Genomic DNA, 15,398 nt, shown 5'->3' with positions numbered 1-15,398 from the left:
CCAAAACTCACTACCCGTAAGCCAGACTGAACGGTTTGCACGAATGCATGTGCGGATCAGAAATTTTCCTGCTGTGGTTGTTGTATTCAACACATAACGCTGAAAGAAGACTGGTGTTTAGTGTCCCACCCTTTTAATGTGTTGGGTGTGGGTGAGCAAAGCTCAACAAAGTAAAATAAGCGCAATGCTGAACCGGCACATGTAGGATGGAAATCCGAAATTCGTGGTTTTGGTCTCTTTGAACAATGGCGTAGTGAAATTCGCTAATGACCACCATCAGGTAAGCGGTACCGCATAAGACTGGACCAGACACATTAGCTGCTGAGCCGCACTCATTACAGGTCCTGCAGTTGCTGCGATATCCAGTATTTTGCTCTCAGCCACCGAACACCCGTACGAAAATGTAGATCGGTAACAAATGCTTCGCTAGACCCCTTTGTTCAAGGTTTGCTGCAGTTATGTCAAGACAAACGTACTTACTCAAGGGCCAACCTTTCGACTATCCCAAAAGGCATCCTTTACACGCCCCACTGGTCCCCCTTAATCCAAGTTATTCTGCGCTTGACACGCTGCAACCTACACCAGCAGCATAAGTGCAATCTGGTAGAGTACCCAAGTTGGCGGATATACCACAACCCTGAACGTTGTCAGGCCTCACGGTCATTGAATGTGACTACCAAAGTGCATACAACCGTGGAAAGCATTTAAACATTTAGACGGATGACCGAGATGAATGTCCAGTTCACACTTTTGGGACAGTAACTTAAAGGTAAACACTGACTGTGAGTAGTTTCCTTTATGAAAATATACTGCGATATCTCGAATATCGTGCCAACTGATTCATGAGGCGGCAGCACATTCAGTTGGAGGACATTATAAACGAGAGATTCGATTGAGTCTCCCGTGGAAACCAAATTGATTTGCAAATGAGTGTATTTCTCGAAAAACAGTCCAATTTAGGTTCAAGTAGAACATACGGTTGCCCGAAACTCGGGGACTGCGCCTACCTGATGAGCCCCAAGAAGGGTGAAACCGGTCGTTGTCGGTCGAAGAATTTTCAGCAACCTTGTGAGTAGTATCCTTGACTGACTGGTTTGGAAAGTTCACGACAGGCATCCGACGAACTTACTAAGGACGATGGCCGGAAGACGATTGGAGTCCCTGACTCTACTTCATGCTTGTTGGAGTGCATTTTTGATCAGGCCTCCTCACACGACAGAAGGCATGTTTGGACAGCTTACGTGGCAAAAAGCCAAGACTAGCTTCATTCATTTGTTGAGTTGTGAAATCCTCAGAGTGGATCATTCAATATTAAAAAAGAACCTTGGAATCGAAAGAACTCGCTCCCTCTCTCTAGTGAGGATTTCTCAGTATACCTAATAAGGTCAACAAAATCCAAGCTGGAAACTACCGAACCAGAGAACACAAATGGTTTGGGTACCTATTGGAAGCACGTACAATGAACATCTTTTACTAAAAAAACTCAAAATAAGGGACAAGATAGCCTGATTCTGTTTCTTGACGCGTTCATAACAAGGACAGCAAACGTATCCTGGAAGAAAGAGTCCCCCCTGTGTACCAAGCCGTTCTCGTGAGGAATCACTACAAAGCAATCACAGCAAATAGGTAGTAGCCAAGTGTACTAACGAGCCGGCATTTGGACCCACTGCCATATTTGGAACCCCTTTGGCCTTCCTGGAAGGCAATTGGATGCCTGATGGGAATAAATTACGCATTCCTGGTTACTGACAACAACAGTTCGATTGTGACGAGTCTTCGATGCACAGCTGCCAGTTAACGCGAAGACAACTCAAGGTTAAGATGTTACCAAGTTGTCAAAGCTTAGACGGATACAATCGGAACACCAGGATTCGAGCCATGGACATTCCGTTAGCGAGTGAGTGAACAACTGACCCAGAGAATATAACGGGAGGAAAAATTGTTCTCCCCACCACCCAGGTGAGAAGAGCACTCGTCAAGAAAAGTCAGAACGTAACCAAATTCGCTGCCAGAAAACTGTTTGCGAACTCGGTTAGACCATTAGGGAATCGTTCCCACTTCTACCATTCGAAATTTTGGAAGGGCTTCAGGTGAGGGAAACCAAAAACTGATGGGGACGCGGAGCCCCAATCTTTTCGAAATCACCAAAAAAAATAAAAGATTCGATGCGGTAGACGAGTGAATAACGGTTTTATAAGGAGCAGAACTTGGAGCATTTCATCACCGAAATCTGTCTACTCGTGTGTTCCAAACGTGGAACAGTTCGACTGCATCGACCCGCAAACCTAATGAGGACAACCTCCGCCTACGCTAACCAGCCAACCGATGAATATAGAACAAAACCGACTGAGGCAAATCCCATTGGCTGAAGAACGGAGACAAAAGTGTCCAGAAATACAGGTGACTTTCACAGGAACCGCGAACGAGACCCCATCACGTTTAACGTGACACCAGACATGATCGTGTACAGGCGTCGTAAAACAAAAACAGAAAAAAGAAAGGGCAATAATAAAGAAAGTAAAACAAACGGCGATTGAGTTCCGCCGGGAAAGGAGGTCGAACGTATCTACAGGGATGAGAAAAACGTGGGTGAGGAGCAAGGAGACGCAGATAACCTTGCTTTGTGCAAATATCACACCTGAGTGTGATAGATGTAGGCCAATCCGCCCACAGGTGTAATGCAGCACCACGAATCCTTGGCGAAAGCACTTTTAGGATTGATTTCGCGAGGAGATTGGTGAGCATCATACAAAAGTACGCATGGGCGACAGAAGGCGAAGCAATATATTAACAATAGAGCAGAAAGCAACTACTTTGGACGTAGCTAGTCGTTCCCACGATACTAGCGGTAAGTAGTCACATGGTTCTTTGTTCTGGGACAGTGAACTAAGTTAGACAGGAAGTCATTTCATAGCTTGGTGATGTGGTGTACTAGTGCATTTCTATGAAAGACCATAGATTGTCCGGCAAGTTGAAGCAGGAGGCGTTTCGGGCATTGAATCCAGATCGACGTGCGACTCGAGCCGCTTGACAGGCCAGCGTTATGTGGTCCAGAATACAGAGACCGGATTTGACCAGAACGTGGCGGAATTGTGAGTCTAGAGCTGACACCCCGTCTTTGTTCGTCGCATCCAAATGGGCTCCGTTGCGGATAAGAAGAGCAACAAGAGAGGCCTGAAATTAGGGAATAAAAAGTGCTGTTGGAGTCATTTAATCAACGAGTTTCTCTAGAGATGAACAGGTCTGGATCAATGATAACAAAGAAAAACCTCCCTAAGATTGACGAGGAAAAAAACTCGCCCATGAACGACGAATGTAACGATAGAATTTTCCCTGTTACTGTGAACAACGAGGTGATGTCAGTTTAACGAGTTTTAATCGTAGAATGAAAAGCGTCAGAGACTTTAATAGAGATTTCACCCTGTAAGTGAAGTCAAGCTGTGCTGAAAAGCCGACAAGCAGCCATTTTATCCTCACTGGGATTAGACAGCAAAATGCGTCCAAAGAATATCAGTGGAGATTCGATTTCGCAACCTCGGAGTTGGTAGTTGTAGGCTATACCGTTCGGGCATGAGTGACCGATCGACAGTGTGACAAAATCGCACCTAAACAGGATATTGCGTCAATCACCTTCTAGTCAAGTAATTCACATCACTTTGACTGGTTCCTCGTATAACGACTGAAGAGATGCAAGACTCATTATACGTGCAGTGTCTCCCATTTGGAACTCATAGATTCCGAAAAAACGAACAGGATTTTTAAATCTCCGTGGAAGCGGGAGTTCCGGCATCTAGCGCGGCACGATCACGCACTATCTTAGATAAATTCAGGCAGGCCGGATGCTAGAGTTGGAGCTTAGTCAGCAGCCAATGTGAGTTACATAACCGGTCATGAGTAGGCGAGTGAAAGCGGTCTGCTGCCAGTGAGAATAACGCACCGTTTAGTGGATTTCGCTCCATCCACAATGCACTGTCTCAGGTGGTTAGGACTTCAGTCGATGCACCAGTACTTACTGTTCGCGAACCGCTATCCACGATGAACTATAGGGCGAGTAACGTGTTGATTACCTGATCGCGTGGTCTTTTCGGGTGTGCTGAAACAATCGAACGGAGTGGCGCCAATGCATAGATGTTAGATGAATGAAAATGTGACAACATCTTGGCAAATGACACGACTGGGAATAAAGTAGCGTGGATGGGAAGCTCAGGAGAAACGAAGATCCAGAACATACTTGTTCCTCAGTCTGCAGACGCCGATGGGACAAAACACACATTAGTGGACGCTGACCGTCCACATCGACACAATTGGGGTCGGCTCCAAGCTGAAAGAGTAGGTTGAGCACAGCCACGTTGGGGAAATGACAGATGATGAAGCGACCGACAGTTGAGGTCTCAGGGGAGGAAGCGAGGTGGAGCAGGCTATGGCCATGGTGAACGCGCGGATCTAAGCGAACGAGCCGGTAAACCTGTGGGTGGTTGAGAATGGAAGAGAATGAAGGACTAGTATCAAAGAAGTGTAAAAAAAAACAGTCCATCCTAACTCGAGGATGAACCAGCCTACTAGTCAGTAACCTCACTAAAACATTGTCCTACATTTTTACTGTAGGTCAATCTTGAACCTACCACGTGCCATCGCCACAGACTAGACCTCACTGTGGTGTGGTGGTTTGTGTATCTCTATGACCAAATGAACTTTTGCTCTGGCGCCCACAGAGTTCCTTGCACCAGGTTGGTCGGTGGGTAGGGCTCCGGTACACATGTCCACTCTTGTTCAACTTCGTCATTCGCGACAATGAGGCGAACGCTGGAGGATTTTCAAATCGTTGCTGATGAGACGACATCGTCCACGATGGACAAAAACCATAGCTGACTACCGATGGGCATACGCCTTGCATCTACAAAGTGCCAAGCCGTGCTTCAGGAGGGTAGCTTCTGTATTCAAGAAGACACTGGAAGTTGTAGAGGATTTTACGTACCTCAGCAGTTGCATTAGCTCCGATGAAAGTGTTCGGAGAAATCGGTGAACGAATCTCAAACGCCTGAATCATGTTCGCCTATTCGCCTCACTTGTGGCGTCAAACAGACATATCGTTGATGCGCTTTACCTTCCGGATTGGCGTGCCCGTGACTTTTCCCGTGCTTAGTTGCAATATGTGGCGGCTAACCGATATCAGTGGAGTTTCTTCTAAAATTGTCCGACCGAGCGTTTGGACGTGTAGGCACCCCATAATGCCTAGCACCAGTTCCCTACTTCGTCCAATTGGGGTTTGAAAATAGAACGGAGCCTTGTGGTTGTATCACAGTTAAGCAATCGATACTGCCGTCTTTGATGTAGAAGGTTGACCATTACTGCGAGCTCTGGCGTGATGTAGAAAGTAAGATCTACTTTTTTTTGGATCGAACAACCCACTGGACAGAGTCTATCAGAAATAGCCAATCCATGCGCTGTGGACGACGAGGTTGACATATTCCAGGCCTAGAATCCATATTTAGAATTGTTGATCCGGGCACACAACAATCTTTTTTTATGAACACAGCAGCTGCCTGCGAACAGCGATCAATGGGACTGGAAAGTGTGTAGGAGAACTGGAAATCTATCGAACGCTGACACCAGCATTCAGCTAAAAAAATCGTTCAGCTGTAGCACCCTTCCGGTGCCTAGCTGCCATGTAGCACGAGGGCTGGGATACTGCCAGGTTGCCCAAGCCTAGAGAGGGGAAGCCGAATGGCAAAGGTCGGGTTCGAACCACGGACCTTCCGGTCAGTGAATTCGCGCTCTAACCACTTGGTCCATCTCGCATTCAACATTAAGCTACGGCAACCCAAGTAAATCCAGAACGCCAGCTGATTCTTCCTGGCCTTTATTCGGTGGTATTGGTGGATGACAAAATCACTTCTCGAATTTGGGAGGTCAGATTAGCTTCTGCAAGCCTTCGACGGATATGGTGCCTCTGTTTTACCAATTTGCTTGTCAACCAAGAGGTTTGCAGTGCTGCCGCACGATTCAGTTTTATGAAGCAGAAACCTGGTCGATAAGTGCGAAAGATGCGAAACCAAGACAAAAGCGAGTGCCACTATAAACGCTTTGTATTCAAAGGAACTACATCTATGTTAAACTGTCCAGCACACTGTTGCGTCCTAGATCAATCCTGAGTGGGATTCGCCTAATTTTGTGGTCACGTGATGCAACGTCTGTCGTCTGTAGCTCAATGACGGTACGAGTAGAAATGGGGAGAACGGAAACACATTTCAGTCGTGGAAGATCTGAAGGCACACAACAAAGTTTGGGGGGCGGAAATGTCAATGACCTTTTACAATTACCACACTTTTCAATCAGATAATGTTCTCAGGTTGGGAGGGTATAAAGTAGAGAGCACCATTGTGAGCAGCTGCCAGGGATAGATGCGTCAACTGAATATCTCGATATGAATAAGTAGGACTACGCATGAATTTCAACGAGACTCAATTTACTAGACATTGGTAACGAATCAACTTTTGTGTTGGTAGGAACAAACCCGAGTCGCGACGATCGTCCACAAGTAAATGGACACTTGACGTTAGGATAAAGGTACGGATCATATCGAATCAGGCCACCAAATGTGTGGAAAAAATGATAAACAAGACAGTACCCCAAAACAACGCGAGAGAAGTGTAACATGTGCGTAGATGGCATGCAACCACTTGCAGTACAACGAAGCCCGAGTGCACACACGTACGCTGTTAGATGGAGTTAGATGGTTAAGTCTGCAGCTCGAGTTATCTGGTAATGTGACCGTCACATTCTTATCGACAAACGGAGCATTTGGACAACGGTGCACGTGTATAAAGGCGTGGTTCTCGTCAGAAAGTTGAAACAGATCCAACAAAGCGGCACTGTCCACAGTTCGAACGGCCTCAAAAGTAACCTGTCTGTGGTGACTGGCAGTCCTCAGAAAACTGTAGCTCATGGAGAAAAGGCGTCACAAAATGAACTTGTAAGACTTCATCGTCTGTGGTGAGGTCAGTCTATGCTGAGAGGTCGAGAAATGCCGTATGGCGGAATGTACAGCAGCTCCTCCACTTCTGAAAACAACACCGCACCCGACATAAAATGCTTCGCAACTTCCAGTACCTCTCCCTGGATCGTAAGTGGCGTGTTCAGTGACTGCACGTCCACAAGCATGACCTTACACTTTGTGGGTGCAAAGTGCATACCAAAGGACGGGATGACTTTGGTCAGTTCATCCAAGAATACTTGCGCCTTCTCCTCCTCGAACACGGGAACGATGTCGTCTGCATATTCCAGATCGACAAGGTTTTCTTCACAGGCTATTTGAACACCAGGGTTTTGGAAGTTACTTGGTTTTTTTGACATTCACAACTAACATATTCGTGTACCAACTTCATTCCAAAGTCACCCAAGAGCAGATGGCGTTTAAAAAAATCAAGTAACTTCCCCACTTCAGAGTAAATGGTAGGGAAACCTTAGAGCATCGAAACGTTTCAGCGCTTGTGTTTTGGAAATACGTGACATCAAATTGGTTATATTTTTTCTCCCAGCCAAGGTGGTCCACGGAGTTACCATATTTGTTTGTGTTCATTCATTTAATAAACCAAGGTCGTTCTCCAAATATGCTTTCATAATGTTCCAATTTGGATGAGGCCGGACCAGAGCGCACACCGTTATGATGATAAAGAGTTTTTTGGCCATTCGATTAGGCTACTATGCGCGGTACACGTAGATTCGATGGCCTACGTATCTTAGCGAAGTCAGGTAGCTGACAAATAATTACACTTACAATTTTCGTATGTTCTGCCGCCTTTGCGCGCCTGGACGGAATCAAAAACTTAAGGCAACAGTGGGGAATCGGCGGTGCTTAGTGACCTTGAAATTTCGTCCACTTAAACGAACGTCTGTTACCCGGACAGTAGTGAAATTGGCTGTAAAATATTCAAACGTGAAAACTGAACTAGTGGTCCGAAAACGATGGGGAAACCCAAATTACCTGATACAAAAAGCGACTCTTCAATTCATCCCCAACTGCACTTTGCATCCGCCGGGCAATCGCATCTCGAGAAGGTGAAGTCTCGGGACTACTGCTGGAGTCCACGACGGCATCGAACAGTGCGTCACTCATGCGCATTCGGCTCGGCGGAGGTGTTGAAGGACGTGGAACCGCAGGAGGGCCGACCAACTCTTCCCAGCCATTCGAGGCCCGACGAAGCGGGGAGACAAGCGGAAGGGCACTGGGTTCAGGCAGATAGTGCGTGAGTATCATGGCAATGAAATGTAGGCACAATGCAACGTGGCGCATCAGATTCACTGCTTCCTTGTCTGCTGTTGTGTAGGACCAAGGGTACCGCTGGTGCCAACGGTAGAAGGAGTAGTCCATGCCCCTATTTGGCCAAAAATGAGAAAAGGACATTACAAAGAAGTTGGGATAAACGTGGTGCGTAAAAAAGGTAGCGAATGAGAGTAAAAGTCGTAATCATCACCACCAGATGAGAACACTGGTGTTCAAGCAGATATGGGTAGAGTCCGAGGGGGCGATTGAGTGATACGTGAGGCCCTTATTGAAAAATCTAAGCTCTGAACAGAAACTGCCTCACAGTACGATAAAAAGGCTACTACGAAGGCGTTTTTCACAGATGGGCGGACTGATGGTCTTATGGGGACATACTGATTGGGGTAAAAAAAACGTGAAGGGAACCCAAGTGAATGGCCCGAAGAAATGATACTGAAATCAGCCACAGACATCGTTGGATTCGACTAAGAATGATGAGCCGAACTCAAACCGTACGGGATCCGGGAAGAGGCAACGATGAATGAGGGTGACTTTATAAACAATTTAAGCAGTCACGAAGCTTCGAAAAAAAAACCTTAAAACAGTATACATATCCAGTGTTACACCTCCCACAACGATGCGAACAGTGCCGAATGAAAGGTCCTGTTTTGTGTCAGACCTCTGCTCTGACCTCAAGGTCCAGCAAGCAACATTTGGCCTGTGGATAGAGAACAGTTTTGAGGCGCCACATAATAGCAGGCATTGGTGTTCAACCACACAAACGTACCGTTCAATATTGTCCACAGCCAATTCCAGACAGTCAACAATGAGTACGGGGTCCAAATCGACAGCCGGCAAACCGGTATAATTGTTCGTCAAGACGAACTGGAAAAGTTCGGCGAAACTGACAAACGCAGCTTGGGATACGTGACAGAGGGGCTCGAGGAAAATGCGCTGCAATTCCAGGGCGTAACGCCACAAATTTAAACATTGACGGAAGTTGTCTGCATCTGCGTAGATTGCACCGCGATAGCTGGAGAGGTGAAGGAAGAACACGGGGAGGTTGGGGTAACCATCAACCAAAGTTTGAACAAAATAAATTTGTGTAACAACAATGTGATATGCCACTTAGGGGGCACGATTTGGGGCTGTGAATGAAACTTTCGACCATGTGTAACGTCACTGTTCATCAATCAGAACATGCAGCACTGCTGATGCTCTGAAGAACTAATTCCGAGACTGGCGCAATACAAACACGTAAAGAATGTCAGGGTAGGCGGAACGACACAGGCACGTGATAAGGGTGTAACGCGACTACGAACAAGATGAGCGAAAACAATACATAATGATAGAGATGGAACAAGTATTTTAGCCGATCGCTATAGACACATCGGAAAACAGGGTAAGTGGTTAGCATCTCTTCGGGAGGGGCATGCGAGAGGCAGCAACTGACATAGAACGCAGTTCAAGATTATCCAGGAAAGGGTCTGCCTTCGGAAAGATAACTGTTGGTTGATTATTGTAGTATGGGTGCACGCATGGCCAAAATAAACTGGATTGCGGGGTTTAGAATCACAAGCAATGCATTTCATCGAACAATATGTTAGAAGTAGGCGGGTAGCAGAAAAAAACGACCACTAACCGTATGAAATAAATGGTATCTGGATGGTCCGGTCCGAGGATACGCAGACGAATGAGTAGAGGCTGTAATCGAAGTGAATGAGCGTTTCGCATCAAGTCGCTCAGCTCCTCGCTGTTCACGAATTCACGCACATGCCCGAACGCCTCTTCGCCGCATTGTCTTAAACGCCCAATCATCGGATGGGTCTCGAGGGCCAAGCGGCAACATGAACAAATCCATTTGGAATGCTGACGAAAAGAGAAGAATAGGATAGGATGACAATAAGAGATCACAAAGCATGAGTGGAGTACACCAGGTACCATACGCAAGCATTCAGCAGATCAGCGCGTCTGCTGATCGAATTCAATCACATCATATTGGATTCAGCAATCAGAGATTGGCTTTCGGATACACTGACGAACACGGAGGTTTTGTTGTCTTAGCCCAGACCATCCAAAGGTCGGGATTATATGGTCCAACTATAGAGCTTTCGTAACCGACCCCTTTAGGTCTGAACAGGAACAGTAGCAACGAATCTGAAACTGAGCCTTTGTAATTCTAGTTGGTCCTGACGGACTTATCAGCGATGCAGTTATCCAAGGTTACATATTCTCCTGACATTTCCTCGATTACATTCTCAAAGGAAGGCTGTCAGTCAGCCAGCCTCGACGTGAACTAACGATATAGCATCCACTGTTGGCCTGTTGTATGAACGAAAGTTGGTCTGATTCTCTCTCATCAACAAAATCACCAACTTGCATTGGGCTCTAAGTAAACGGGTTCCCACATGGCAACTAGCTCTACAAACCTCCATACACACTCACCTGAGCAGGTTTTGTAAACATGTTCTGGTGGTTCGGGTGTGTTAATCGGCTGTTGATCAGGCAGCAGATCAACAACCATCTACTCTATAACCGGTGTGCTCATTAGCCTCAATAACACTGAGCTTTCGTTTACAGGAGTAATACTAATAGCCTATCAAAGTATTTCGTTCAGCTGTAACACCCTTTCCGTGCCTAACTGCCATGCTACCTGAAGGAAGCACCAGGGCTGGGATACCATCAGGTTGCCAAAGCCTAGACAGGGGAAGTCGAGGGGCAGCGGTCGGGTTCGGACCACGGACCTTCCGGTCAGTTGATTCGCACTCTAACCACTTGGGCCATATCAAAGTATTTAAGATGCAGGGTTGAAAATGAAGCATCAGTTCGCATTCCAACTGTGCACAAACCAAAACCGCAAATACCACGTGCTGTCCCCCGCAGCACGATCGATATCAACCAGATCCACCGTCATTCACTAGCAAATGAAGAAGGAATTTAACTCGCGCCGATAATAACCGTAAGCTACCGTTTCACACAGTTTCACTGTCCGCAAAACGAACGAAACACCACACGATAATGTGGTGACCTCGGTCCGTTGAAACGGACAAGCAATCAGAAGTTTTTACTTAGGTAGATATACATATGAAACCGTGTATACATATATATATATATATATATATANGACCAAACTAAAATTCTAACAAAACCCGCTCAGCGGGACGTGACGAAAACAACTTTCTTTCCCAAAGTAGCCAGGATGTAAAATTTATTTGTTTGTTTCCTAAACTGAATTCATACTCCAGTTACACTACTGATGACGTTTTCCTAGTTTATAGAGATCCTGGCATCCATTTTGATGAATCTGAGATAATGATTTGAAATTTCTGGCTTTTTTAGATGAGACCACACGTGGTCGGTCCCTTGCGGGTTCTTCGACTGTCCGGATCCCTCCTACAGAATACCGAACAGGATCACCATTAATAACTATCCATAAGTGACCATTAGGGAATAAGTTTAGTGAACTCTCTTACACTAACTTTTGACACTCATCAGAAACGACCTATCGTAGGGGTTTGTTCCACCATTATCGAACAAGTAAATAACCGCCCGCCTGTAACACCTTGTCCCCGCCTAACTGCCATTTTGCCACGAAAACACGAGGGCTGAGATAAAGGAGTGGCCACGGACCTTGCGGTCAGTGAGTTCGTGCCTTAACCACTGAGCACACTTGTCCTCTTTATTTAAAAACGGTTCGAAAGGACGGACATAATTTTGCAAGCGACTTGTGAACGACTGTCGAAAACCGAGGCCTCGAATGTGTCAAACACAGATCAACCATGTTTCGTAGCGGAGCACGCACGGTGGCGTTGTGTACTTGTATTTTAAGTAAGAACTAATGTCACTTCATCATCTGGGCTGGGTCAGGTTGGTAAACGTAGAACTAGGCTTTGACGTAAATGCTGGGATCCCCTTTCCGATAACTCTACCGGGTAGACGAAACATAACTCCTTAGGCAGACCAACTTATCGACAACCTCACCTGCATATCGACCAGGCAATCACCAGACAGTCTAACGATTCATGTATGACTACTGTATATCTAGCGTTTGGTGACTTGATTCAACCATACTGCAGTCAAAGGATGATTTGCGTAGATCATCAATAGCAAGGTTAGAAAGGAAAATCCATCGAAAAAAACAGTGACTATGAGTTCAGATGCAAAGAAACGATACAAAACACACGATTCCATTGGTCTATTCCTAGTCTTGACTGGTAACATCAAAAGCGTTGGGTAACATTCTAGAATCTGGTGGACAGAGTGAAAATCCAAACACTACACCCAGCTCTGCCTGAAAAGCCAGCTTGCTCTAATCGTGTGCGTGCTCATGAAGAGCCACAGAAGTCAGTGCTTTCGGGACTGATGCGTGGGTTGCCACTCAAAAATACCGAGGAGCATTCTTTTCTCCGTAAGTGAATAGGTACTGCGTCAGGGTAGTTAGACATATTTAAATCTACACCACAACCTCGCGCCCAAGTTCAGCTGCGAATGTGGAAACCCGAGACCCGATTCCACCGGAATATTCGAAGCAAATTCATCCCAAACACGACGGACGCGTGACAATCAAATCCGCGAATGAGGACTCATGCAAAACAAACGACACACTGATAGTGATATGAACGAGGCACGCTATACCATCAGAACAATAACAAGAGACGGAAATGCATCAAGTGATCAACGAATTGGTCAACGACCTATTATCTGGAGCAGGCTCAGAATAGTTGGATAGACCTTGAACAGTGGAATGCGATGCGCTAGCAACGTATACGTGAGAAGCATGTGAGAATAGTCAAGGAACAACTCGGTTTGAACACACCGAGCGGCAGGCTTATTCACATTCACCGATATAAATAATCGATCGGGGGCGACACTAGTGCTTCATTACCTCACTGCATCCAATGCATCAAACAGCCTGTGAATCTGAAAGCCACAGGGTTCTCCGGAATACAGTAGTCAGGTTTAGGATAGACAATTCTAAGGAAAGGTCTCTAAAGGAGACGTCTTCCATAGAAGGAGCTATTATACGCGCAATTTGACGCAGAATGTTATCCACATAAGATCAACCGCCCCCTGTGACGCATGAACTTTGGGAACTCCTGCCAAGAAGGCGCGCCAGCAAAGAGGATCGAAGGAAAATAACAGATATGCGGAGATATGATAAAGACAACTAGCAATCGGGCATTTATCATGCATATGTGGTAAAAAGCTGCAAAAAGCAACTGCATTCCGAACTGATGGTTGTATTGCAAAGGCACCTCGTTACCCCCCACCACCACCACCAGCACTGGGCACCTCGACTGCCCCCGCGACTGTACGCAGGTATGTGGAAGTGACGTGTCTCCAGTGTATTATTGGAGCAAGGCTATTGACAAGCAGACATCGGTTGGCATACCGCGAAATTTCTTTTGATTCCGTTAGATTCACATCGACAGTTGTCGATGAATAAGCAGAAAGCGAGATGGCTCAGTGGTTAGAGCGCGAATTCACTGACCGGAAAGTCCGTGTTTCGAACCCGACCTCCGCCTCTCAACTTCTTCTGTCTAGGCTTGGGCAATCCGACCTATTTTTGGTGGCATGGCATTTAGGCATCGGAAAGGGGCCATAGTTGAACGATTTTTTTTTCAAACAAGCTCAGCGGGAACGGTAGACAAACAGTAATATATCTGGGACCAGGAAGCAGAAATCAGAACAACCCACATACAAAAAAACAAGCTAATCTGATTCGTATAACTAGGACCAAACAACGGGCTGATTACGCCAAAAGGAGTAGTTTGTCGGAATGTACTCATTTGCAAACTTATTTGGTTTTTCGAGATATTCAGCTGGGTTCCAGGTGAGTCTCTCGGAAAACCAAATTAGTTTGCAAATTGAGTGTGTTTCGCTAATTTCGTGCATTTCAGTCAACATAAGGTTGACGGAAACTCGGGGACTGCGCCTACCTGATGAGCCCCAATAAGGGCCAAACCAGTCGTGGGCTGTCGACGAATTTACAGCAACCTTATGGGTAGTACATTACAAATATAGAGTAGTTTGTCACTTTGACAGTAGAGTAACCTGCTGTCTTGAGGTAAAATAAGACACAGTAGATCTTTCAAAAAGTACACTAATTCCTAGCGTTGCGAAACATGTGAAAAAGGAGGGCAATACGTAAAAACCCCATTAGGGTATAGATCCCTGGGATAGGGTGGTCGAGACGGAAGCGAAGGAAAACCATTGCAAACAATTAAGGGTGTTTGTGCTGAATGATGGTTATAATAAGACTGACCTGGAGGGAAGGCAGAGGAGAGTGATCCGGCTTGTAAGTGCTCGTTCGCGTACGTGGAGAAAACGTGGAGGACCCACCGGCAACTAAAGAAGAACAAACAAGAATTCAGCGAAAGACTAGACATGTATGGAAAGACAAGGAAAGTGGAGAAACGATGAAAAGAAAACAACGATAATAATCGTCTAATTGTAACACTCTTTTGGGGGCATAGCTGTTATGCCACCCAAAGGAAGCACGACAGGTGAGATATTGCCAAGTTGCCCAAGTCTAAAGAGGAGCAATGGAGATGCAGAGGTCGAGTTCGAACCCGGGACCTTCCAGTCAGTAAGTTCGTCCCTTAACCGCCCAGCCGTTTTGAATCTCGATGAGGAAATGAAGAGTAAGGGAACAGCAACTCCCGTGGTAACCATTTACATCACCAAGCAACCGTAACACGAGCACAGAGGACGTCTCTTCCCAACGTTCCTTTAGGCAACCTCATAATAAGTGTGTTCTTTCACGTACACCAAGTTCTCTTCGGTATAACAGGAGGTGAAGCGAGATTTGCAAACGTGCCAATTTCTCGAAAGTCGAAAGAAGGACCCAAGGAGGCCACTTCAAGGAGGGAGTGGTCACCGAAATAGGTGGTTCACCTCTTGAAACGTCTGTTCCGCTGTTATCGATGCAATTGAATTGTCTCAAACGTATAGGATGAGTTTTCTCCAGTCCACGTCTCCCAGACATACTACGGAGACGAAGTCTGAACAGCTATTGCCAAATACGGGCCACAGACACTAAAATTTTCCCAAGGGTCAAGTTTGGCACTTAAAGATGATGGTTCAAGATCACCAAGACACGTACGGGCATCCGATGAGGGAAGGAATGTGAAAT

General features: G+C 46.1%; 1 protein-coding gene across 1 annotated transcript in view; it reads right to left on the bottom strand.

Moving 5' to 3' along the window:
• Positions 1–15,398, bottom strand: part of T265_04834 (hypothetical protein) — a gene marked incomplete at both ends in the record, with an annotated part of 120,963 nt that overhangs the window by 55,156 nt on the left and 50,409 nt on the right. Inside the window, 6 exons of the mRNA XM_009169680.1 lie at positions 2,933–3,174; positions 4,232–4,465; positions 7,985–8,375; positions 9,051–9,296; positions 9,906–10,132; positions 14,529–14,611. The remainder of the gene's footprint in view (positions 1–2,932; positions 3,175–4,231; positions 4,466–7,984; positions 8,376–9,050; positions 9,297–9,905; positions 10,133–14,528; positions 14,612–15,398) is intronic.

The sequence above is a fragment of the Opisthorchis viverrini genome (genome assembly GCF_000715545.1).
Source record: "Opisthorchis viverrini unplaced genomic scaffold opera_v5_85, whole genome shotgun sequence".
NCBI lineage: Eukaryota > Metazoa > Platyhelminthes > Trematoda > Opisthorchiida > Opisthorchiidae > Opisthorchis > Opisthorchis viverrini.
This window is presented reverse-complemented; position numbering and strand designations above follow the sequence as displayed.